This window comes from Entelurus aequoreus, linkage group LG10, assembly GCF_033978785.1.
Source record: "Entelurus aequoreus isolate RoL-2023_Sb linkage group LG10, RoL_Eaeq_v1.1, whole genome shotgun sequence".
Taxonomy (NCBI): domain Eukaryota; kingdom Metazoa; phylum Chordata; class Actinopteri; order Syngnathiformes; family Syngnathidae; genus Entelurus; species Entelurus aequoreus.
In genome coordinates, this window is record NC_084740.1 from 2,072,144 (window position 1) to 2,087,185 (window position 15,042).

At 40.3% G+C, this 15,042-nt stretch overlaps 1 protein-coding gene and 1 long non-coding RNA gene across 2 annotated transcripts in view; one reads left to right on the plus strand and one right to left on the minus strand.

Moving 5' to 3' along the window:
- Positions 1-15,042, plus strand: part of rtn4rl1b (reticulon 4 receptor-like 1b) — a 414,754-nt gene that overhangs the window by 61,325 nt on the left and 338,387 nt on the right. The gene's annotated exons all lie outside the window — the stretch shown is intronic.
- LOC133659256 (uncharacterized) lies at positions 11,957-12,517 on the minus strand. Its single transcript, XR_009827605.1, has 3 exons — positions 12,248-12,517; positions 12,064-12,134; positions 11,957-11,976 (listed from the first exon to the last, which is right to left on the minus strand). It is a non-coding gene; the product is annotated as an uncharacterized LOC133659256 (long non-coding RNA).

The following is a 15,042-nucleotide window of genomic DNA, read 5'->3' on the forward strand; positions in this document are numbered from 1 at the left end:
AAAGCCCCCCACCCCCCACCCCCCACCCCCCTGCACTGAGGGGAAAAAACTGCCAGAATCAACCTTTCAACATATTATACATTGCCTGTTTTCCTCTGAAACATAAAGTGGAACCTTGAAAGCCCAACACAATCGATTTTGAGACGTTGGTCACCCTCCATTGTTCAAAAACAATCTAATCTGTGTCACAGGGTTATCCATGCATCTTTAAAAAAAAAAAAAAAAAACTTTGACAATCTTAATTCCCATACAAGTGTAAAAATATGTTAGTTATAGAAAGGGGACCTTTGATGAATGTTGTCCTTTCTGACTTATTAATCAATCAATCAATGTTTACTTATATAGCCCTAAATCACCAGTGTCTCAAAGGGCTGCACAAGCCACAACCACATCCTCGGCTCAGATCCCACATCAGGGCCAGAAAAAAACTCAACCCAATGGGACAGTGAGAAACCTTGGGGGGGGACCAAAGATGTGGGGATGTCGAGTGGATCTAGCATAATAGTGTGAGAGTCCAGTCCATAGTGGATCTAACATAATAGTGAGAGTCCAGTCCATAGTGGATCTAACATAATAGTGAGAGTCTAGTCCATCGTGGATCTAACATAATAGTGAGAGTCCAGTCCATAGTGGATCTAACATAATAGTGAGAGTCTAGTCCATCGTGGATCTAACATAATAGTGAGAGTCCAGTCCATAGTGGATCTAACATAATAGTGAGAGTCCAGTCCATAGTGGATCTAACATAATAGTGAGAGTCCAGTCCATAGTGGATCTAACATAATAGTGTGAGAGTCCAGTCCATAGTGGATCTAGCATAATATTGTGAGAGTCTAGTCCATCGTGGATCTAACATAATAGTGTGAGAGTCCAGTCCATAGTGGATCTAACATAATAGTGAGTGTCCAGTCCACAGTGGATCAAGTTAATAGAGTGAGAGTCCAGTCCATAGTGGATCTAACATAATAGTGAGAGAGTCCAGTCCATATTGGATGTAACAAAATAGTGTGAGAGTCCAGTCCATAGTGGATCTAACATAATAGTGAGAGTCCAGTCCATAGTGGATCTAACATAATAGTGAGAGTCTAGTCCATCGTGGATCTAACATAATAGTGAGAGTCCAGTCCATAGTGGATCTAACATAATAGTGAGAGTCTAGTCCATCGTGGATCTAACATAATAGTGAGAGTCCAGTCCATAGTGGATCTAACATAATAGTGAGAGTCCAGTCCATAGTGGATCTAACATAATAGTGAGAGTCCAGTCCATAGTGGATCTAACATAATAGTGTGAGAGTCCAGTCCATAGTGGATCTAGCATAATATTGTGAGAGTCTAGTCCATCGTGGATCTAACATAATAGTGTGAGAGTCCAGTCCATAGTGGATCTAACATAATAGTGAGTGTCCAGTCCACAGTGGATCAAGTTAATAGAGTGAGAGTCCAGTCCATAGTGGATCTAACATAATAGTGAGAGAGTCCAGTCCATATTGGATGTAACAAAATAGTGTGAGAGTCCAGTCCATAGTGGATCTAACATAATAGTGTGAGAGTCCAGTCCATAGTGGATCTAACATAATAGTGTGAGAGTCCAGTCCATAGTGGAGCTAGTTAATAGTGTGAGAGTCCAGTCCATAGTGGATCTAACATAATAGTGTGAGTCCAGTCCATAGTGGATCTAACATAATAGTGTGAGTCCAGTCCATAGTGGATCTAACATAATAGTGTGAGAGTCCAGTCCATAGTGGAGCTAGTTAATAGTGTGAGAGTCCAGTCCATAGTGGGTCTAACATAATAGTGTGAGAGTCCAGTCCATAGTGGATCTATTTAATAGTGTGAGTCCAGTCCATAGTGGATCTAACATAATTGTGTGAGAGTCCAGTCCATAGTGGATCCTAACATAATAGTGTGAGAGTCCAGTCCACAGTGGATCTAACATAATAGTGTGAGAGTCCAGTCCATAGTGGATCTAACATAATAGTGAGAGTCCAGTCCATAGTGGATCTAACATAATAGTGAGAGTCCAGTCCATAGTGGATCCTAACATAATAGTGTGAGAGTCCAGTCCATAGTGGATCTAACATAATAGTGTGAGAGTCCAGTCCATAGTGGATCTAACATAATAGTGAGAGTCCAGTCCATAGTGGATCTAACATAATAGTGAGAGTCCAGTCCATAGTGGATCCTAACATAATAGTGTGAGAGTCCAGTCCATAGTGGATCTAACATAATAGTGAGAGTCCAGTCCATAGTGGATCCTAACATAATAGTGTGAGAGTCCAGTCCATAGTGGATCTAACATAATAGTGTGAGAGTCCAGTCCATAGTGGATCTAACATAATAGTGTGAGAGTCCAGTCAATAGTGGATCCAACATAATAGTGAGAGTCCAGTCCATAGTGGATCTAGTTAATAGTGTGAGAGTCCAGTCCATAGTGGATCTAACATAATAGTGTGATCTAACATATCTGTGTGTGGCATTGCATTAGTCTTTTACAAGCTTCTCATCGTATTCTACAGAATAGGATGGACGGTGTCCAACTTTGAATAATAAAAAATGTGTCAAAATTTCCAAACATCCCGAGCTTAACTTCCCGTGGTAAATGTCCATCCCCTTGCAACCCTCGCTGGAACACAGCAAACCTCACGGCAGGAGGAAAGAGCGTCCGCATTAAGATTATCCATTCCAAACAAAGTCCCGACAAAGAATGGTGGCTCACACTCAACTTATATAGTCTTGATCACCGACAGAAAACGGGTGAGGGGAAAACTGCTTGAAGGCATTTGTAAGGTAGTTAAGATAAAACACCAGCACAACGGTAAGTGCCACCAAAATAAGAGCGCAGGACGAGGCACAGACTGGTGTAACCAGCCGTGACAGGTTGGGGCTGTTTAAATTCAAATACTGAGTCTTCAAATTAATTGGATTGAAATTCCAAATTCGTAATTTTCCAATAGCCTGCTGTACAAAATTATTTTCTTTTTTGCAGTCCACCAAACTAGCGCGGGACACCTTTCGAGTGAGAAGGCTCCACTGTTTATGCACAGACCCGAGAGAAGCTCTCCTCATGCAGCTGGCCGCCCAATGAACCCGTCAATAGACTAGCCCTGCGTTGTCGTGCTACAGGTGGCACGACTTCCATGCCAACACTGTTGTGCCAAGCACTGCGGAAGCCACAGTGGGGGGTCCTGACAAAAGGTTACTAAAACATCTGCTGGCAGACAAAACATTCTTAGTTATTCAACCATTATTCTCTTGTTTTCTGGGTAATGCACACCAGTCACGATCACCACACATGTTTGTCTCTGATCCGTGGGTGAATACTTATATAGATTGTGAGCTTCAAGCTGGTTTGAATCGTTCTATAAAAAAGCGAGAACTTTGAGTACCGACTAGTCTTTTTTTTTTAAGAGTTTTATCTTGTTTAAAGGCCTACTGAAAGCCACTACTAGATACCACGCAGTCTGATAGTTTATATATCAATGATGAAATCTTAACATTGCAACACATGCCAATACGGCCGGGTTAACTTATAAAGTGACATTTTAAAATTCCCGCCACACTTCCGGTTGAAAAACTCCTTTGGATATGATTTATGCGCGTGACGTCATAAAATCCACGGAAGTGGTTGTACCCCATCGGACCCGATAGAAAAACCTCTTGTTTTCTTCGACAAAATTCCACAGTATTCTGGACATCTGTGTTGGTGAATATTTTGCAATTTGTTTAATGAACAATGGAGGCTGCAAAGAAGAACGTTGTAGGTGGGATCGATCGCTGTATTAGCGGCTAAGTACAATACTTACAGCAACACAACAAGGACTACTTACTACGCCTAGCCGATGCTTGCCGCCAAACCCACGGATGAAGTCCGGCTGTTGATGGGAAGATGAGGGCTGGCTGGCGTAGGTGGAGCGCTAATGTTTTTATCATAGTTCTGTGAGGTCCGGTTGCTAAGTTGCTAAATTAGCCTTAGCGTCGTTAGTAACAGCATTTTTAAGCCTTACCAGGCTGAGAATTTTTAACCGTGTAGTTACATGTACATGGTTTAATAGTATTGTTGATCTTCTGTCTATCCTTCCAGTCAGGGGTTTCTTTATTTTGTTTCTATCTGCATTTGAGAACGATGCTATCACGTTAGCTCAGTAGCTAAGTGTGTCACCGATGTATTGTCGTGGGGATAAAAGTCACTTTAAATGTCCATTTCGCGTGCTCGACTCTCATTTTCAAGAGGATATAGTATCCGAGGTGGTTTAAAATACAAATCCGTGATCCACAATAGAAAAAGGAGAGAGTGTGGAATCCAATGAGCCAGCTTGTACCTAAGTTACGGTCAGAGCGAAAAAAGATACGTCCATCACTGCCTCTCCAGTCCTTCACTGTAACGTTCCTCATCTACGAATCTTTCATCCTCGCTCAAATTAATGGGGTAATCGTCGCTTTGTTGCTCCGAATCTCTCTCGCTCCATTGTAAACAACGGGGAATTATGAGGAATACTAGCTCCTGTGACGTCACGCTACTTCCAGTACAGGCAAGGCTTTTTTTTTATCAGCGAGCAAAAGTTGCGAACTTTATCGTCGATGTTCTCTACTAAATCCTTTCAGCAAAAATATGGCAATATCGCGAAATGATCAAGTATGACACATAGAATGGATCTGCTATTCCCGTTTAAATAAAAAAAAATCATTTCAGTAACTTTTTTAATAAATGACTTCATAAAAATATGACTGTGTGATTATTATTAATATTACCGTATATACCGTTATGGGGCTAAGTAAGCAATCAGCTCTGCAAATGAACCCTTAGTTGTTCTGAATTATTCAGACAACGTGAGTACAAATACAGAAATGATCCTCCCATCAAAGGCCAATGTTGCAATATTTCTCTAAAAACATATATATTTTTTAAACTCTTTAATTTCTGCATCAAATGCCTCCTACAACAACATCTGGAAAGGTCAATTTTTAAAAAAAGTTTTTCTATATTTGTGTCTTACAGGGATAAACATGATATAGATTTGCCCGTATCAGCATTTAGGTAGACTTACCACTCTTGGATCGATACAGAGCTGCATCAAAAAATATACTTTTACCAGCATTTATGTCACACCATATGAAATGTTGGTGTTAATACGCACATGCCAAGATTAGATGAAAATAATACTTCATCTTGTCTTTTCTCAAACCAAGTCGTAATGTTGCAATGTCGGTCTTTTTCCGCTGGAGTGATACAATTTCGTAGTTGCGGAAATATTTATTTTACAATTTTTAATGTGTAGACTTAGAGCAGGCGGTGTCAAGAATGGAGAGAGTTGCTTGCATCATGACCCAAATATGCTAAAAACAGGGAGGTGGAATACAGGTAAAAAGTACATTTAATAAACAAACAAACTAGTGCAGCTCGGAAGTGCACACAAAGCATAAAAGGAACGCAAGATCCAAAGCAGACTGGCAGAGGTTGCAGAAAACCACCACACAATGAACACTCTTCAGAGAACCAGGATCCAGCTAAAACGGCCTTCTTTCATCTCCGTAATATCGCTAAAATTCGTTCCATCTTGTCCACTAGCGACGCTGAGATCATTATTCATGCGTTCGTTACGTCTCGTCTCGATTACTGTAACGTATTATTTTCGGGCCTCCCTATGTCTAGCATTAAAAGATTACAGTTGGTACAAAATGCGGCTGCAAGGCTTTTGACAAAAACAAGAAAGTTTGATCATATTACGCCTATACTGGCTCACCTGCACTGGCTTCCTGTGCACTTAAGATGCGACTTTAAGGTTTTACTACTTACGTATAAAATATTACACGGTTTAGCTCCAGCCTATCTCGCCGATTGTATTGTACCATATGTCCCGACAAGAAATCTGCGTTCAAAGAACTCCGGCTTATTAGTGATTCCCAGAGCCAAAAAAAAGTCTGCGGGCTATAGAGCGTTTTCTATTCGGGCTCCAGTACTCTGGAATGCCCTGCCGGTAACAGTTAGAGATGCTACCTCAGTAGAAGCATTTAAGTCCCATCTTAAAACTCATTTGTATAATCTAGCCTTTAAATAGACCCCCCCTTTTTTAGACCAGTTGATCTGCCGTTTCTTTTCTTCTCTCCTCTTCTCCCCTGTCCCTTGCGAGGGGGAGTTGCATAGGTCCGGTGGCCATGGATGAAGTGCTGGCTGTCCAGAGCCGGGACCCCGGGTGGACCACTAGCCTGTGCATCGGTTGGGGACATCTCTGCGCTGCTGACCCGTCTCCGCTTGGGATGGTTTCCTGTTGGCCCCGCTGTGGACTGGACTCCCGCTGATGTGTTGGATCCACTGTGGACTGGACTTTCACAATGTTATGTCAGACCCACTCGACATCCGTTGCTTTCGGTCTCCCCTAGAGGGGGGGGGGGTTACCCACATATGCGGTCCTCTCCAAGGTTTCTCATAGTCATTCACCGACGTCCCACTGGGGTGAGTTTTTCCTTGCCCGTATGTGGGCTCTGTACCGAGGATGTCGTTGTGGCTTGTACAGCCCTTTGAGACACTTGTGATTTAGGGCTATATAAATAAACATTGATTGATTGATTGAGCTCTGTTAGACAGTCAGTGCTGGTATGTATAGAAGCCTGATTGGCAACCAGGAACAGGTGTGTCCAGGTTGCCAGTCAGGGGCAGACGTGGGAGCCAGACAGGGGAAGTGAAAACTACAAAATAAGAGCGCCGGACAGGTACTCGACACCAAACACACTAGGAAAAAGACAACACAAGTCCAAAACTCTGACGGGAGGTCATGAAAGGAAAATAAATATGCCAAAGTTAGCAGCGGTAGCAATCTCGCTCACAAACAGTGAGGAGGCTTGTTGACGCAGCATTTCAAAGAATGCCCACATATGTACGTCCACCTGACTGCAGGGGCATTGGAAACTCTGCTCAGACCCAAATGGGTGAATGTTAGGATTTGACGCTCTGGCATTGTTTAACACGAAAATCCAACATTGTAACGTCATTTATAATGTCAAAAAAACACAAAATCCTCAGAGGTCCCCTGTAAGAAAAACAAATATTTTCCTTCATCTATCAGAAACCAATCATTTTGCTCATATTCATTTGTATATTCTTCAAATAGCTGATAACCACTTTTTTGTAATCTGTTATTAAAGGCCCACTGAAATGAATTTTTTTCATTTAAACGGGGATAGCAGATCCATTCTATGTGTCATACTTGATCATTTCGCGATATTGCCATATTTTTGCTGAAAGGATTTAGTAGAGAACATCGACGATAAAGTTCGCAACTTTTGGTCGCTGATAAAAAAAGCCTTGCCTGTAGCGGAAGTAGCGTGACGTCACAGGTTGAAAGGCTCCTCACATTTCCCCATTGTTTACACCAGCAGCGAGAGAGATTCGGACCGAGAAAGCGACGATTACCCCATTAATTTGAGCCAGGATGAAAGATTTGTGGATGAGGAACATGAGAGTGAAGGACTAGAGTGCAGTGCAGGACGCATCTTTTTTCGCTCTGACCGTAACTTAGGTACAAGCTGGCTCATTGGATTCCACACTTTCTCCTTTTTCTATTGTGGATCACGGATTTGTATTTTAAACCACCTCGGATACTATATCCTCTTGAAAATGAGAGTCGAGAACGTGAAATGGACATTCACAGTGACTTTTATCTCCACGACAACACATCGGCGAAATGCTTTAGCTACTGAGCTAACGTGATAGCATCTGGCTCAAATGCAGATAGAAACAAAAGAAATAAACCCCTGACTGGAAGGATAGACAGAAGATCAACAATACTACTAAACCATGGACATGTAACTACGCGGTTAATGAGCTACGGGACCTCGACAGATCTATGCTAAAAACATTAGCTATCCACCTACGCCAGCCAGCCCTCATCTGCTCATCAACACCCGTGCTCACCTGCGTTCCAGCGATCGACGGAGCGACGAAGGACTTCACCCGATTATAGATGCGGTCGGCGGCCCAGAGACGGAGGAAGTCAAGGTGAGGTCGGCGGGTAGCGCGTCTGCTATCCAAGTCAAAGTCCTCCTGGTTGTGTTGCTGCAGCCAGCCGCTAATACACCGATCGCACCTACAACTTTCTTCTTTGCAGTCTTCATTGTTCATTAAACAAATTGCAAAAGATTCACCAACACAGATGTCCAGAATACTGTGGAATTCTGGTGAAAACAGAGCTTTTTGTATTGCATCCAATGGGGTCCGAATACTTCCGTTCACTCCGTGACGTCACGCGCATACGTCATCATACCTAGACGTTTTCAACCGGAAGTTTCGCGGGAAATTTAAAATGTCACTTTATAAGTTAACCCGGCTGTATTGGCATGTGTTGCAATGTTAAGATTTCATCATTGATATATAAACTATCAGACTGCGTGGTCGGAAGTAGTGGCTTTCAGTAGGCCTTTAATAGGGTTGCAAAAATTCTGGGAATATTCAAAGTTGGAAACTTTCCATGGGAATTAATGGGAATAAACGTTGAATGCAACATGCTAGATCTTGCAGCGTGATTAATAGCTAAAACAACCTGATTTAATGGAAATTCAGTAGAATTTCAACCCTGCACTGTGCATTCCTCCATCACATGCACAGATAATTCCCAGCATGCTACACACTACAGCAGGGCTATTGAGGCCACACTAGTATTTGAGCCCAAATACTTCATAATTTCCTCGATGTTAAATCCCATTCATTTATGCTAACAACGTTAGCGATCCAAATTGACCTCTTTTGAGATGTGTAAAGTTCAACTAAATCAAAATGTGTAGTTTCCTCTGCCTTCTGTTCTGCTAGCCATTCTGTTGTCATACAATAATGTAGCTTATAGTTTGATTTAGCATGCTGATTGACTGTTCATATATTCATCTGGCCCAGGGGTCACCAACCTTTTTGAAAGCAAGAGCTACTTTTTGGGTAGTGATTAATGCGAAGGGCTACCAGTTTGATACACACTTAAATCAATTGCCAGAAATAGCCAATTTGCTCAATTTACCTTTAACTCTATGTTATTATTAATAATTAATGATATTTACACTTAATTGAACGGTTTAAAAGAGGAGAAAACACGAAAAAAATGACAATTAAATTTTGAAACATAGTTTATCTTCAATTTTGACTCTTTAAAATTCAAAAAGAAGAGAAAAACTAGCAAATTCAAATCTTTTTGAAAAAATTAAAAAAATAATTTATGGAACATCATTAGTAATTTTTTCCTGATTAAAATTAATTTTAGAATTTTGATGACATGTTTTAAATAGGTTAAAATCCAATCTACACTTTGTTAGAATATATAACAAATTGAACAAAGCTATATTTCTAACAAAGACAAATCATTATTTCTTCTAGATTTTCCAGAACAAAAATTTTAAAAGAAATTCAAAAGACTTCGAAATAAGATTTAATTTTGATTCTACAGATTTTCTAGATTTTCCAGAATAATTTTTTTGAATTTTAATCATAATAAATTTGAAGAAATATTTCACAAATATTCTTCGTCGAAAAAACAGAAGTTAAAATGAAGAATTAAATTAAAATGTATTTATTATTCTTTACAATAAAAAAAATAAATGTACTTGAACATTGATTTAAATTGTCAGGAAAGAAGAGGAAGGAATTTAAAAGGTAAAAAGGTATATGTGTTTAAAAATCCTAAAATCATTTTTAAGGTTGTATTTTTTCTCTAAAATTGTTTTTCTGAAAGTTATAAGAAGCAAAGTAAAAAAATTAATGAATTTATTTAAACAAGTGAAGACCAAGTCTTTAAAATATTTTCTTGGATTTTCAAATTCTATTTGAGTTTTGTCTCTCTTAGAATTAAAAATGTCGGGCAAAGCGAGACCAGCCTGCTAGTAAATAAATACAATTTTAAAAATAGAGGCAGCTCACTGGTAAGTGCTGCTATTTGAGCTATTTTTAGAACAGGCCAGCGGGCTACTCATCTGGGGCTGTACTTATCAAGCTTCTTAGAGTGCCATTTTACACTTAAGTCCTGAGAATTTGCGAAATTTAGTCCTACTCTCAAACTTAAGAATAAAAGCTTTTTATCAACGTTCTTAAGTCTAAGAATCACTCCTACTCTCCACGATATTTAAGAGACCTTCAGAGGTGTCTTAAGTGGTTAGGAGTTGCCAGCAGGGGATGGCACTGAGGCGAGAGAGACGTGCGCCAACGTTCAGGGAACGGAACAATGTTTTGTTTTTTTTTGACGACGAGCAGCTGATCAAACGGTATCGTTTAGACAGAGCGGATATTGTTTTTGTCACAGATTTAATACTTTTCGATTCCTTGTTGATTTCTGCATGTGTCTGCAGTGGGCTAGTATATATAGAGCCACCCACACCAGTTTCAAATGAGTTGCCTAATTAATGTATTGGAAAGAAAATGTTATGACAGTAGCGTATGTGTGTGGCCGTGAGGTGAGTGACATCAGTGAGTGTGTGGGCGACAGAAGAGAGGGAGCGGTAGCGTGAGTGCCGGCGGGGACTAGTTTGTTTTGTATTATTTTGTAGTTTATTGTCAAAATATACACTCCCATTGTCCACTTAAATATTTCCAAGATATTTCTTTATTCTTAGACAACGGATTCCCTTCCGTGATTGGTCATTTCTATGGACACAGAAATGACGTCACCTAAAATTGCGTTTACGGCACATAGTAATGTCGTAATTCAGCTCTGAGTGTGACACTTAAGATTCAGTCCTACACTTCGCTGAAAGTGTGAGTAAGACGCTTGATAACTAACTTTTAAGTGCAGCTTTCAGCCAAGAATTTATTTACTCTTAAGTCAACTCTTAGCAGACTTCTTAGGAGTCATTCTAAGAAGCTTGATAAGTACGGCCCCTGGTCCTTACGGGCTACCTGGTGCCCGCGGGCACCGCGTTGGTGACCCCTGATCTAGCCTATTTCTATTCATTTGTCCATCAGTCAAATATTGTTAAAGACTACTCCAGTTGTTTAGCTGACTATTTATATCCGTGTGTGGCATTGCATTAGTCTTTTACAAGCTGCTCATCTTATTCCACACAATAAGACGGACGCTGTCCAACTTTGAATAATCAAAAAAATGGTCAACATTTCCAAATTTCCCGAGCTTAACTTCCCGTGGTAAATTTACCGGAAACTTTCCACCCCTAGTTATTAACAAGCATACACCACTTCGCAAATGCATTAACCTTTTTCGGTGGTGTCGATAACAATTTAGTCCAGACTGACAATTTAGCAGCGGGTGGTCAATATTGAATGAGAGATGAAAGACTCACATGGCTCAAGTTTGATCTACTTCTCCTGTTGGAGAATGACGGAGGGTACTTTACAAAAACATCAAAGAAATGAGTTTAGATTGGAAGGCCACAGGGATGACGTATTGTGCTTTAATTAGGGAGGAGGGGGATGTCGTGGGACACACCGTGTCTCGGTGTGGACTCCTTTGTTTGGATCAATGTATGTTAATGAGGAGGTCTATAAAGCAGTGGAGGCTGGTGACTTCCAGAATTGAGGAGGCCATTTTTTTCCGCTTGCTCACTTCACTCGCGATGGAATGTTCCCTGTTCTCTTATCTGTCTTTGTGCTGGCCAAAGGCATACTATTTGGAGTGTAAGCTACAGTCAGAAAGTTCTTGCTGATGCAATTCATTGTGCAGAGCTTAGCCTTGTGCCTTCCTGAAGAAATTACATTGCTGTAAGTCTATGAGCCTGCCTGATAATTAAGCTGAGAAATGACATTTGGATGTTATATAAACGCCAAGTGAACATGTGTAAAAGGCAGGAATTTTAATTATGTAGTTAAAAACAATTTTGTTTAGCTTACATTTTTCATTCTTCTACAGCTTCAACATGTAATCACCAATTTAATCAAGTTTAGCATATAAAAAAGATAAGATAACACTTTCTTTATCATATGTAGTTTTATTCAATATATTTAATATAAAATACCGGTATGTAAAAATATGGTTCCAGTTGGCTTTATCTGCTGAGAAACACAGACAAAATGGAGTGTTATTACTACTGAGAACTAGTGGTGTAACACTGGTAGAGACATCTAATTAGTTCAACTCACATCTGGTTTAGCTGAGGGGCGGCATGCTCTCTCCTGGACTCCACTCCACAGGTTGGTGCTGGCTTCATTTACTGAGAAATACAGGACATGAAATTTTGTGTTATTACTACTGAGAACTAGTGGTGTAACACTGCTATTACTACTGAGAACTAGTGGTATAACACTGGTAGAGATTTCAACCCACCTCTGGTTTAGCTGAGGGGCGAGGGGCTCTCTCCACGACTCCACTCTACGGGTTGCAGCTGGCTTCATCTACTGAGAGACATGAAATGGAGTGTTATTACTACTGAGAACTAGTGGTGTAACACTGGTAGACACCCAGTTCATCCAAAAAGTAATTCAGATTGTACTGCAATTTCTTGAGAGCAAAGTAGTGAGAATACTCACAGGTCGTGTGGATCCAGAACGTGTCCAACTCAGCCATCCATCCCCAGATTTAAAAAAAACTGTAACGTTGATTGCAAAAACGGTCTCATCTTGACTTCTGGAGTTGGTCGGCCAGCAGATTTTATCTTCACTTTTGAAGCATGGTCTAAAGTATGGAATGGCTGGGACAACAAATAGTCGACTAGATTTTCTTTCCCATCCCATGGCCTGCATCTAGGTTGAACTCCATCCTCCTCTTCCACTGGATTCGGACCCAAGCCACCACCACAAGCACCTGTTCCATGTACATTTTCCTCTCTCACATCCATTTTGCCTGGCTAATCTAGGCTTGCTCGAACACACACAGCTAACTGGATGGAAAACAATGAGCTAAACTTCAACTGTAAAAATGTCCAAACTACAGAGATAAATGTCAATGAGCGATTAGCAGCAGCAGCTTTTGCTTTCGAAATCTGTCTCAGAGATGTTGTCAACTCAAGGAGAAATGCCTAGAGTGAAGGGTTTAACGTTAACGCATATCTATCTCCAGCCCAAGATCTCAAATTGCGCCAGAATCTCGCCGATTTCCGAGGTCGTTTTAAGCAAAAGTATTTGGCTATATGAGCTATAAACTTCACGGATGATAGCCAGGGGTGTTCTCTAAATTTCCTGAAAAGCACAAGTTGATAGGACACTCGTAGCCACTATGGCGAGTGTTTGTTTGACTGAAGTGGCTGGCGAATTCTCAAAATGGCTTCTGTGTTGATTAGGAAAGGAAAGGATTGATTCCAAATGAACCAGTAGCATGTGATTGGACGAACAAAATGTCAATCTTTCAGCCCTGGACACAATGCATGGTGAGGCCAGGCCTCCGTTGCCCACCCATTTTCAGTGATCTGGCCAATCACATATTGGCATGAAAAAGCATGCATTACATTGACTTCTATGAGAAGCTAATTTCCTAGGGGAGGCCTGGCCTCCCTTAATACAAACTGATAGGGAAATCTGGCCTGTTGCTTTACAATTGCAATATTGGGTTTTAGCCATGGGAACATTTAGATTTATGAACAAAACTAAAATAATATGAATATAAAAAATAAAAAATATGTTTTTTGTTAAAATTAATAAATAAAATAAATATATTTATTGTTTTTTTTAAATATCTCTCTTCTCTCAAATTATTGGGGAGGCCAGGCCTCCTCCACCTCTATGGAGGAGCCTCCACTGCTATAAAGAAAGTCTGGAAATGACAACACTTTTTTAAAAATAAAAGCAGAACAAAACACTGCTTCTAAATCAGGCCTGGGCAATTAGTTCGACTCGGGGGGCCAAATTTAGAGAACAAAAATGTGTCTGGGGGCCAGTATATCTATTTTTGGGAACACTAATACAAAACCTCACAATAAAGTCTGATTGAAAGCTAAAAAAGGTTATGACAGACTGCCTTAAAAAAAATTGAATGTAATTTAAAATTGTTTTTACTGAATGAGACACCCAGAATGTAGATGAAAATAAAGAATGTTACAATATTAACTATGAAGGATAAAACACTGAATATTGACAACATATGAACATCACACCCCCTCCCCATCCACATATTTCACAATCAAGCAAAATGCAACAAAAATGCAACAAATACAGCGAAATATGAATGCGAACAACTTAAAAAACTCACATACAATCTGATATATGTGATCACTAAGCTTTAGAACTTTGTTGTAAAAATCTCCTTCAACCCAATAGGATGACAATGAGAAACCTTGGAGGGGACCGCAGATGTGGGGACCCCCCCTGGGCGACTGGTGCAATGAACGTCGATCTAACATAATAGTGTGAGAGTCCAGTCCATAGTGGATCTAACATAATAGTGTGAGAGTCCAGTCCATAGTGAATCTAACATAATAGTGTGAGAGTCCAGTCCATAGTGGATCTAACATAATAGTGTGAGAGTCCAGTCCATAGTGGATCTAACATAATAGTGTGAGAGTCCAGTCCATAGTGGATCTAACATAATAGTGAGAGTCCAGTCCATAGTGGATCTAACATAATATTGTGAGAGTCCAGTCCATAGTGGATCTAACATAATAGTGTGAGAGTCCAGTCCATAGTGGATCTAACATAATAGTGAGAGTCCAGTCCATAGTGGATCTAACATAATATTGTGAGAGTCCAGTCCATAGTGGATCTAACATAATAGTGAGAGTCCAGTCCATAGTGGATCTAACATAATAGTGTGAGAGTCCAGTCCATAGTGGATCTAACATAATAGTGTGAGAGTCCAGTCCATAGTGGATCTAACATAATAGTGGGAGAGTCCAGTCCATAGTGGATCTAACATAATATTGTGAGAGTCCAGTCCATAGTGGATCTAACATAATAGTGAGAGTCCAGTCCATAGTGGATCTAACATAATAGTGTGAGAGTCCAGTCCATAGTGGTTCTAACATAATATTGTGAGAGTCCAGTCCATAGTGGATCTAACATAATAGTGAGAGTCCAGTCCATAGTGGATCTAACATAATAGTGAGAGTCCAGTCCATAGTGGATCTAACATAATAGTGTGAGAGTCCAGTCCATAGTGGATCTAACATAATAGTGTGAGAGTCCAGTCCA